Source organism: Ovis aries, chromosome 6 (assembly GCF_016772045.2).
Source record: "Ovis aries strain OAR_USU_Benz2616 breed Rambouillet chromosome 6, ARS-UI_Ramb_v3.0, whole genome shotgun sequence".
In the NCBI taxonomy this organism is placed as follows: Eukaryota; Metazoa; Chordata; class Mammalia; order Artiodactyla; family Bovidae; genus Ovis; species Ovis aries.
In genome coordinates this window covers 57,061,034-57,071,307 of record NC_056059.1, presented here as the reverse complement: position 1 = coordinate 57,071,307, position 10,274 = coordinate 57,061,034, and the positions used below count along the sequence as shown (strand labels likewise).

General features: G+C 36.4%; 1 pseudogene; it reads right to left on the bottom strand.

Annotated features, from left to right (window-relative positions):
* Nucleotides 1-313: 313 nt before the first annotated feature.
* On the bottom strand, nt 314-561 carry LOC114115409 (cytochrome c oxidase subunit NDUFA4-like; annotated as a pseudogene).
* Nucleotides 562-10,274: the final 9,713 nt, after the last annotated feature.

Here is a 10,274-nt window from a genome sequence, read left to right as displayed (position 1 = left end):
ACTTTCATTGAAACAGCTTGTGCTGTGACATTTAGAGATATCTTTCATCTGCTACTTTGAACATAGCACATAGTATCTCTTGGTTTCCAATTGTTTTCAAGACTTTCTGCAGTATTTTCTTAACTTTATTACTTGAATGTGTTTTTATTTTTTCATGTTTCAGACTATTCATTCATCAGTGTAAACCCCAACACAACACACCAACATAATTTCATACATTTAGGGGGAAAATATCTCCTGGTTAAGTGGAAAAGTATATGGATGGTTTCTGGAAGACCTTCATTCTAAGCAGCTTTACAGTGACACGTTTCATTTAGAAGTTTGGACCTTCTTTCTTTAGTTTCTATAATCTATATTCAGAGAGTAGAACTTGTACTGATCATTAGGACTGAGCTTGTTCTAGGGTTCTGGGTTATTCTTTCTGTCCCAATTGATACTGGGAGTGAACGATGCCAGGAGCATGACATTCGGCGCTGCTCTAGTACCTCCCACTCCAATGAATATGAAGAGGGGGATCAAGCTAGGATGCTTCTTGGCCTGACTGATGATCTGGCAGAGCATGGCTGTGACAGAAGCCTTGAGTCCAAACTGAGAGCAAAACTAAGCAGAAAGGCCTGGGATTAAGCAGTCACCCTATTTTAATATTTAGACTTCAGGTGTGGAGTTGGATTTATCACAGCCCTAAGATCATGGTGTGTTATCATCAATGGTTTATGCTTCTTTCAATTTTGTTTGCTATTTTTTCTTTTCTCTCATTTCCTCCCTACTGCAAAAATTCATTCTAATTGTATATTAAATGTTTTTATATATCCATCCTTAAATAAATGTATGTAATGTTATTTTGTGTATCTATGTGTTAATTTACATAAATGTATTATACTGTAGTTTTCATTGTCTTACAATCTTAAAACTTGATGCTATCAGATTTAAAAATTTTTTGCTCATCTAAAGGATATGAGTGATTTCATTGTTCTTTTAATTTGCATTACTCTTTAATACTAGCAACATTTGGCATCTTTATATATTGTTAGTTCTCTGGAGTTCACATTCTATGAATTGGCTATGTATGACCTTTGTCTATTTTTTAATTAAATACTCTAGTTTTTCACCATATTTTTGAGAATTGCTTATATAATCAATGTAACTTTCTTTTGTCAGCTTTGGATGTAGCACTTATTTTATATTTGATTTACAGAAAAAATGAGCAGGTAATAGGGTACATTCCCATATACCTGCCTCTTGCATACAGTTTTCCCTATTATTAATATCTTGAATTACTGTGGTATATTTGTTACAATTAATTAATCAATACTGATAACTGTCATTAACTAACATTCATGATCTTATTATACAGTTCTCTGATTTTGACAAATGCGTATGTCATCTAATACCATTATAGTATCAAACACAATAGTTTCACTGACCTTAAAGTCCCCAGTACTCCACATTTTATTCCCTCTGCCCTACTGGTTTAACCTCTGCTGCTTAAGTCAGTTCAGTCGTGTCCTACTCTGTGCGACCCCATAGACGGTAGCCCACCAGGCTCCCCCGTCCCTAAGATTCTCCAGGCAAGAACACTGGAGTGGTTACCATTTCCTTCTCCAATGAATGAAAGTGAAAAGTGAAAGTGAAGTTGCTCAGTTGTGTCTGACCCTCATGACCCCATGGACTGCAGCCCACCCGGCTCCTCTGTCCATGGGATTTTCCAGGCAAGAGTACTGGAGTGGAGTGCCATTGCCTTTTCCAGGTTTAACCTCTAGCAACCACCAATCTGGGCTTCCTAGGATTTAATGGGTAAAGAATCTGCCTGAAATGCAAGAGATGCAAAGGACATAGGTTAGATGCCTGAGGTGGGAAGATATCCTGGAGAAGGACATGACAACTCACTAGATTGTTCTTGCCTGGAGAATCCCATGGACAGAGGAGCCTGGTGGGCTACAGCCCACAGGGTCACAAAGAACTGGACACAACTGAAGTAACTGAGCATGCACACAACCACTGATCCTTTTACTACTCCAATAGTTTTACCTTTTCTAGAATGTCATACAGTAGGGATTACACAATATGTAGTTTTTTTTTTTTCACTTAAGAGTATACATTTAATGTTACTCTATGTCTTTTTTGGCTTGATAGCTCATTTCTTTTTAGTACTGAGTAACATTCCATTGCCAGGAGAAATATCAATAACCTCAGATATGCAGATGACACCACCCTTATGGCAGAAAGTGAAGAGGAATTAAAAAGCCTCTTGATGAAAGTGAAAGAGGAGAGTGAAAACGTTGGCTTAAAAGCTCAACTTTCAGAAAACGAAGATCATGGCATCTGGTCCCACCACTTCATGCGAAATAGATGGGGAAACAGTGGAAACAGTGTCAGGCTTTATTTTGGGGGGCTCCAAAATCACTGCAGATGGTGACTGCAGCCATGAAATTAAAAGACACTTACACCTTGGAAGGAAAGTTATGACCAACCTAGATAGCATATTGAAAAGCAGAGACATTACTTTGCCAACAAAGGTCCATCTAGTCAAGGCTATGGTTTTTCCAGTGGTCATGTATGGATGTGAGAGTTGGACTGTGAAGAAGGCTGAGTGCTGAAGAACTGATGTTTTTGAACTGTGGTGTTGGAGAAGACTCTTGAGAGTCCCTTGGACTGCAAGGAGATCCAACCAGTCCATTCTAAAGGAGATCAACCCTGGGTATTCTTTGGAAGGAGTGATGGTAAAGCTGAAACTCCAGTACTTTGGCCACCTCATGCGAAGAGTTGATTCACTGGAAAAGATTCTGATGCTGGGAGGGATTGGGGGCAGGAGGAGAAGGGGACGACAGAAGATGAGATGGCTGGATGGCATCACCGACTCGATGGACATGAATCTGAGTGAACTCCAGGAGCTGGTGATGGACAGGAACGCCTGGAGTGCTGTGATTCATGGGGTTGCAAAGAGTTGGATACGACTGAGAGACTGAACTGAACTGAACATTCCATTGTATGAATAAACAGATTACTCACTACTGAAGCCCTTCTTAGTTGTTTCCAGGTTTTGCAAGTTATAAATAAAGCTGCTATAAACATATGTATGCAAGTTTTTGTATGTACATCAGTTTTTTATTCAATTGTGAAAACACAAGTGTTACTGCTGGATGAAATGGTAAGACTATGTCTAACTTTCTAAGGCAATCCAAATCATCTTTCAAACTGGCTATACAATTCTTCATTCCCATCAGCAATGAATGAGATTTCCTGCCGCTCTACATCTTCATCAACATTTGGTATTGGCAGATTTTTAGTTTGTAACCATTCTAACAGGTAGGTAACATTATCTTAAGGCTGTTTAAAGTTGCAATACCCTAATGACATACAATGCTGATTATTTGTTTATATGCTTATTTGCCATCTATATATCTTCTTTGGTAAGGTATCTGTTCAGAATTTTGATTATTTTCTTGGTGTATTTTTTTTTTCTTGTTGTTAGGTTATACATGTACATAAGAGTTTTGCAAATATTTTCTTCAAACTTTTGTCTTATCTTTTCATTCATTTAAGAGCATCTTTCACAGAGCAGACATTTTAATTGTATAAAGTCCATCTTCTTGGTTTTTCCTTTCATGAATTATGAGATATCTTTTGATATTCTAAAGTACTGCCAAAATCAAGGTCATCTAGATATTCACCTTTATTATCATCTAGAAAGTTTATAGTTTTGCTTTTTATATTAAGTCTATGATCCACTTGAATTGATTTTTGTGAAATGTCAAGTCTGTGTGCGGCTTCTTTTGCATATGGATATGTAATCATTTCAGCACCATTTGTTGTAAAGATGATTCTATCTTCACAAAATGTTTTTGCTCCTTTGTCAAGGATTATTTGTGTATGCTTACATGTGCCTATTTATAGGCTCTAAATTCTGTTCCATTGATTGATGTTTCTATTCTTTAATCAATATCACTTACTGTAACTTTATAGTAAATCTTGAAGTTGATGAGCATCAATCCTCTGACTTTATTCTTCTTTATTATTGTGTTGTCTATTCTTGGTCTTTTGCTTTTCCATATAAACCTTAGAATCACTTTGTTGACATTCACAAAATAATGTGCTGATGTTATGATTTGGGACTGCATTAAATTTATAGGTCAAATTGGGAAGAATTGACATCTTAATAATATCAAGTCATCCAACGTGTGAACATGGATCTCTATTTTTGATTAAAAAATTTTTTTCTTATGAAATTTTTGTGATTCTCTTCACATATTCTGTACATACGTTCTTATATTTATGCCTAAGATATCTATTTCACTTTTTGTCTTAATGTAAATAGCGTTGTATATTTAATGTCAAATTTCAGTTGTTCATTGATGTTATCTAGGAAATTGCCTTAGATTCTTTAACCTTGCTTTAATTGTTTCAGTTCAGTTCACTTCAGTTCAGTTGCTTAGTCGTGTCCGACTCTTTGTGACACCATGAATCGCAGCAACGCAGGCCTCCCTGTCCATCATCAGCTCCCGGACTTCACCCAAATTCACTCCAATAGGTCTTTTTTTGTTGTTGCTACTGCTAATTCTTTGGGGTTTTCTACATAGATAATCATATTAACTGTGTAAAAAAGACAGTTTTATTAACATTTTTCAACTTTCTATACATTTTACTTTTCTTGTTTCCTTGCATTATCAGGACTTCCAATACCATATTCAATAGGAGTAGAGCAGGGGCTTTGTTTCTGATCATAGGAAGAAAGCACCTGGATTTTCAATATGAAATGTGATATTAGGTGTAGTCTTTGATAGATGCTTCCTGTCATGTTCACAAAGTTACCCTTTATTCCTGGTGTGCTGAGTTTTTTTTTAATCATTGATTTTGGATATTAACAATTTTTCTTCATCAATGACAAAATCATGTGCTTTTCTTCTATAACCTGTTGATGTGATGAATTATAATAATTAATTTTCAAATGTTTAACCAGCCTTGCTTATCGGATATAAATTCCATTTGGTCATGGTGTATTATTACTTTTACACAGTGTTGGATTAAATCTGCCAATACTTCATTCTGAAGTTTTTCATTTATGCTCATGAGAGATTTTGGTCTTGAGTTTTCCTTTCTTATAATGTCTCTATTTGGTATTATGGTAATGCTGGTATCATTGAATGAGTTAGTAAGTTCTCCCTCTGCTTCCACTTTCTGGAAGAGATTGTAGGGAATTTGTATAATTTCTTCTTTAAATCTTTGGTGTAATTCAATAAAGAAATCATTGGGATGGTGCTTTCTTCTTTGGAAATTATTGATTCAATTTCTTTGAAGATATAGATCTATTCAGATATTTTTCTCCTATATGAGTATTATTGACTTGTCTTTCAAGGAATTGGTCCATTTAATTCAAGCTATCAAATTTGTGGTAAAGAGTTATTCATTGTTGTTGTTCAGTCACTCATTCGTGTCTTATTCTTTGCAACTCCACAGACTGCAGCATGCCAGGCTTCCCTGTCCTTCACCATCTCCCGGAGCTTGCTCAATCTTATGTCCATTGAGTCAGTGATGGCACCTAACAATCCCATCCTCTGTCATCCCCTCTCTTCTTGCCTTTAATCTTTCCAAGCATCAGGGTCTTTACTAATGAGCCAGCTCTTTGCATCAGGTAGCCAAAGTATTGGAGCTTCAGAGTTATTCACAATATTCCTTTAATTATCCTTTTAATGTCAGAGGATCAATAGTGATGATCTCTGCTCCATTTCCGATATTAATAAACTGTGTATTTTCTCTTTCATCTTAGCCTTTCTAGAAGTTTGTCAATTTTACCATTTTTTTTCCAAAGAAGCTTCCATTTTTACTAATTAAAACTTTTTCTGTTTTCAATTTCATTGATTGCTGCTTGCTTTAAGCTTATATCACTCTTTCTTTCTCTAGTTTCCTAATAAGAAAGCTTAGATTATTGATGTTAGATTTCTCTTCTTTAGAAATATGTGTATTCAACACAGTCAGCCAAAGAATGGCATATTTACATCATTTGACTAATTTGGATGAACTCAGTAAAATAAATGCTTTCTATAAGATTATGTAGCATTTGATTCTAAAATTAAGTGCAGACATCTAATTTCACCTTAAGATAGTCTACCTACTACACTGGATGATCCTGAGATTTCATATTGTTTGAGTCATATTTTTACCATATTCGAAATCTGAATTTTTCTATTGCTCTAGCTTAAACGTGTTAATGGTACTTTTGTGTTGTGTATGATGTGGAATTCACTGCTTTTTCTTCTTTTTTCTATCTTTGTTTCATGAACTATAATCCACCAGCATAGTAGAATTCTATTACAACTATTTGATTTGTAGTTCCTCAATATTCTTACCTTTGTACAATGGAATGTGGAAATAATCTGAAATTGAAATTATTATTTCATCTATAATTTAGTATGTGAAGATAAGTAGCCTTTTTTAAATCACATACTGTAATTACAATTACATATTTCAAAATTTGAACTGTGGTGTTGAAGACTCTTGAGAGTCCCTTGGACTGCAAGGATATCCAACCAGTCCATTCTAAAGGAGATCAGTCCTGGGTGTTCTTTGGAAGGAATAATGCTGAAGCTGAAACTCCAGTACTTTGGCCACCTCTTGTGAAGAGTTGACTCATTGGAAAAGACTCTGATGCTGGGAGGGATTGGGGGCAGGAGGAGAAGGGGATGGCAGAGGATGAGATGGCTGGATGGCAGCACCGACTCGATGGATATAAGTTTGAGTGAACTCCGGGAGTTGGTGATGGACAGGGAGGCCTGGTGTGCTGCAATTCATGGGGTCGCAAAGAGTCGGACACGACTGAGTGACTGAACTGAACAAAAATTATTTTCAACTAGTGGCATGTGGATGTAATTTTAACTTAGTATATAACGTAAATAGGCAAACTATTTAGCACAAATAGGTACAGTGGAGGACAGGGAAGCCTGGAATGCTGTGCTCCATGGAATTGCAAAGAGTTAGACATGACTTAGCAACTGAACAACAGTATTTAGCGAAAAGAGAAATGTTTTTTTCCATCTATTGTCAGTGATATGCATCTTTCAACCAAGATTCTTTCTAGATGGTGACTTAACAATTGATTGAAATGTACTATTTTATAAAGTTAATTAAAAGTTATTAGTTATATATTTTTCTTGTTGGGCAAAACTTTTTTGGGGAATTAATTCTTCATTCTATTTAAGCACCGAAAGATACATTTACTTATGAATAGAGTCTAAAGAGATAATTTCCTTGCAATACCATTCAGAGATCAGAGTCAATTGATCATTTTGCCAGCATTGATTGAAAGGGCAAGTTAAAAGGACAGAATGAACCAAAACCTTATCTTTCTCTTTTTTTTCCCTTTCAGTGTATGTGTCCCCAGTCTGTTGAATTTGAAGTTAGCATAAGAGTAAGGTGCAAAACAGGACATACTGAAGAGGCTGATGCAAGAAGCCACTAAAATTATTCTCTGCATCTTAAGAGCATCATCTTGAAAGGGCTTAAGGGAAGTGTTGATGTTGTTCTTGAGAAGCAGCAGTAGCTGTACTTTTGAATTCACACTTGTTTTCTGGAAGATTTTATGAGCATGTATAAGGGTACTACAAAAGTAAAGGGTACTACGAAAGTACCCTTTGTAGGGGAAACTGCTTCTAGCAAGAGGCAAGGGTAGCAGATATATAAAAGCATCTTAAATCTGTTTACTCACAGGGTCACTGGAAGATCAAAACTGATTATCCCATTAGGAAGTCTAAGTTCGTCCAGAAAATAACCCAAACACTTTCTTGACTAATTGATTTTGTTAAATATATGACTACATTATGTTCAACTTACATACCAGTAACAAATTTTGTTAGTGGTCATTGGAAATAACATTATTTATTTGCTTATTGCACAGTATCTGGAAGGGTAGGTAGACAGAATTTATTGTCAAAAATAAAAATAAAACTGTGCTAGAAATCAACTATAAACACTTAAGAATTTTCAGTGATTGATACAAAATGAATTTTTGCTCTTTTGGTGGTAATATTACAGTCAATGCAGAGTCACCTTGGATGGATGCTTGATTCTCTGGAGTTTCTTTATCATCTGGCCTCCTACAGTCTCTTACTTCTAGTACCTTTTCTGAAGTTTTCTGATCCCTGCAGTCTTAGCTCCATCTGAAGATTGTCCTTCCTGCTGGATTTGTCTTAGGATGGCAATAGTGGATCTCTTTGAACAATAATCATCACAGTCTCCTATAACAGTTGATTCTGTAGAATGGGACATCTATAAGACAAGTTTTTATTTACCAGTGTTTACTTTTCATAGCAAACTATCAATATAAGTTTGTACTAGAAGATCCCGCTTTCATCACACATAAGGAGAGAAGAAATAAAAGGGGTGAGATAAAAAATTTCTATTCTGTTACAATTTTTAAAGAATACCTTAGAAAGAAGATTGTCATCATAATCTGCAGCATTTTACAATATTTATATATAAGGCATTTGTCAAGGTATGGGTTTTGTGGAACAATAAAAATTTATTACCATCCCTTTTTAACCTAATAATGTATGAAATTCAAAATGTTCCTAGGAACCAGATATCATATAGAAGTAAAAAAGAGACAATGACTAAAGCAAATGGGAATGGAAGAGACCAAACATTTTCCAAAACTGTGTTACGTAGATAACATATTTCAGAAATAAAATATCATAATGGTAGTTCCTATAGATAAAGCTCTCAGTGATAAGATCTTTTTTTGAGATTTTAGTTACTAGTTTTAGAAAAGGCAGAGGAACCAGAGATCAAATTGCCAACATCCACTGGATCATAGAAAAACCACTAGAGTTCCAGAGAAACATCTATTTCTGCTTTATGTCTATGCCAAAGCCTTTGACTGTGTGGATCACAATAAATTGTGGAAAATTCTGAGATGGCAATACCAGACCACCTGACCTGCCTCTTGAGAAACCTATATGCAGGTCAGGAAGCAACAGTTACAACTGTACATGGAACAACAGACTGGTTCCAAATAGGAAAAGGAGTACATCAAGGCTGTATATTGTCACCCTGCTTATTTAACTTATATGCAGAGTACATCATGAGAAGTGCTGGACTGGAAGAAACACAAGCTGGAATCAAGATTGCCAGGAGAAATATCAATAACCTCAGATATGCAGATGACACCACCCGTATGGCAGAAAGGGAAGAGGAACTAAAAAGCTTCTTGATGAAAGTGAAAGAGGAGAGTGAAAATGTTGGCTTAAAGCTCAACATTCAGAAAACGAAGATCATGGCATCTGGTCCCATCACTTCATGGGAAATAGATGGGGAAACAGTGGAAACAGTGTCAGACTTTATTTTGGGGGGCTCCAAAATCACTGCAGATGGTGATTGCAGCCGTTAAATTAAAAGACACTTACTCCTTGGAAGGAAAGTTATGACCAACCTAGATAGCATATTCAAAAGCAGAGACATTACTTTGCCGACTAAGGTCCGTCTAGGCAAGGCTATGGTTTTTCCAGTGGTCATGTATGGATGTGAGAGTTGGACTGTGAAGAAGGCTGAGCGCTGAAGAATTGATGCTTTTGAACTGTGGTGTTGGAGAAGACTCTTGAGAGTCCCTTGGACTGCAAGGAGATCCAACCAGTCCATTCTGAAGGAGATCAGCCCTGGGATTTCTTTGGAAGGACTGATGGTAAAGCTGAAACTCCAATACTTTGGCCACATCATGTGAAGAGTTGACTCATTGGAGAAGACTCTGATGCTGGGAGGGATTGGGGGCAGGAGGAGAAGGGGAAGACAGAGGATGAGACGGCTGGATGGCATCACTGACTTGATGGATGTGAGTCTGAGTGAACTCCAGGAGTTGCTGATGGACACGGAGGCCTGGCGTGTTGCGATTCATGGGGTCGCAAAGAATCAGCCATGACTGAGCGACTGAACTGAACTAAACTGAACTGAAATACTCTCTATGCATAGCACTTTTCTGTGAGATAAAAGAAAATGCTAGTCCCTCCTCTCCCATTTTTTTGTGAGTAATATAGATACATATACTCCCAAATACATGAATTTAAGAAAGATGAAACGTGTCTTTAGGTTTGTTAACAAGCATTGTGGTTAGCTACTTTTTTTTACTGTAACAGTGCACATATACTGGAGAAATGTAGAAAAATGGAGTGGAGAGAGTTAGTGAGAGGTAAATAGAAAGCCTTTATAGTTAATGAAAAAAATAAATTTTAGCATCTCTTTTTAAACACGGAAAACTTTGCTCATAAAACAATGAAAGTGAATATGAGGCA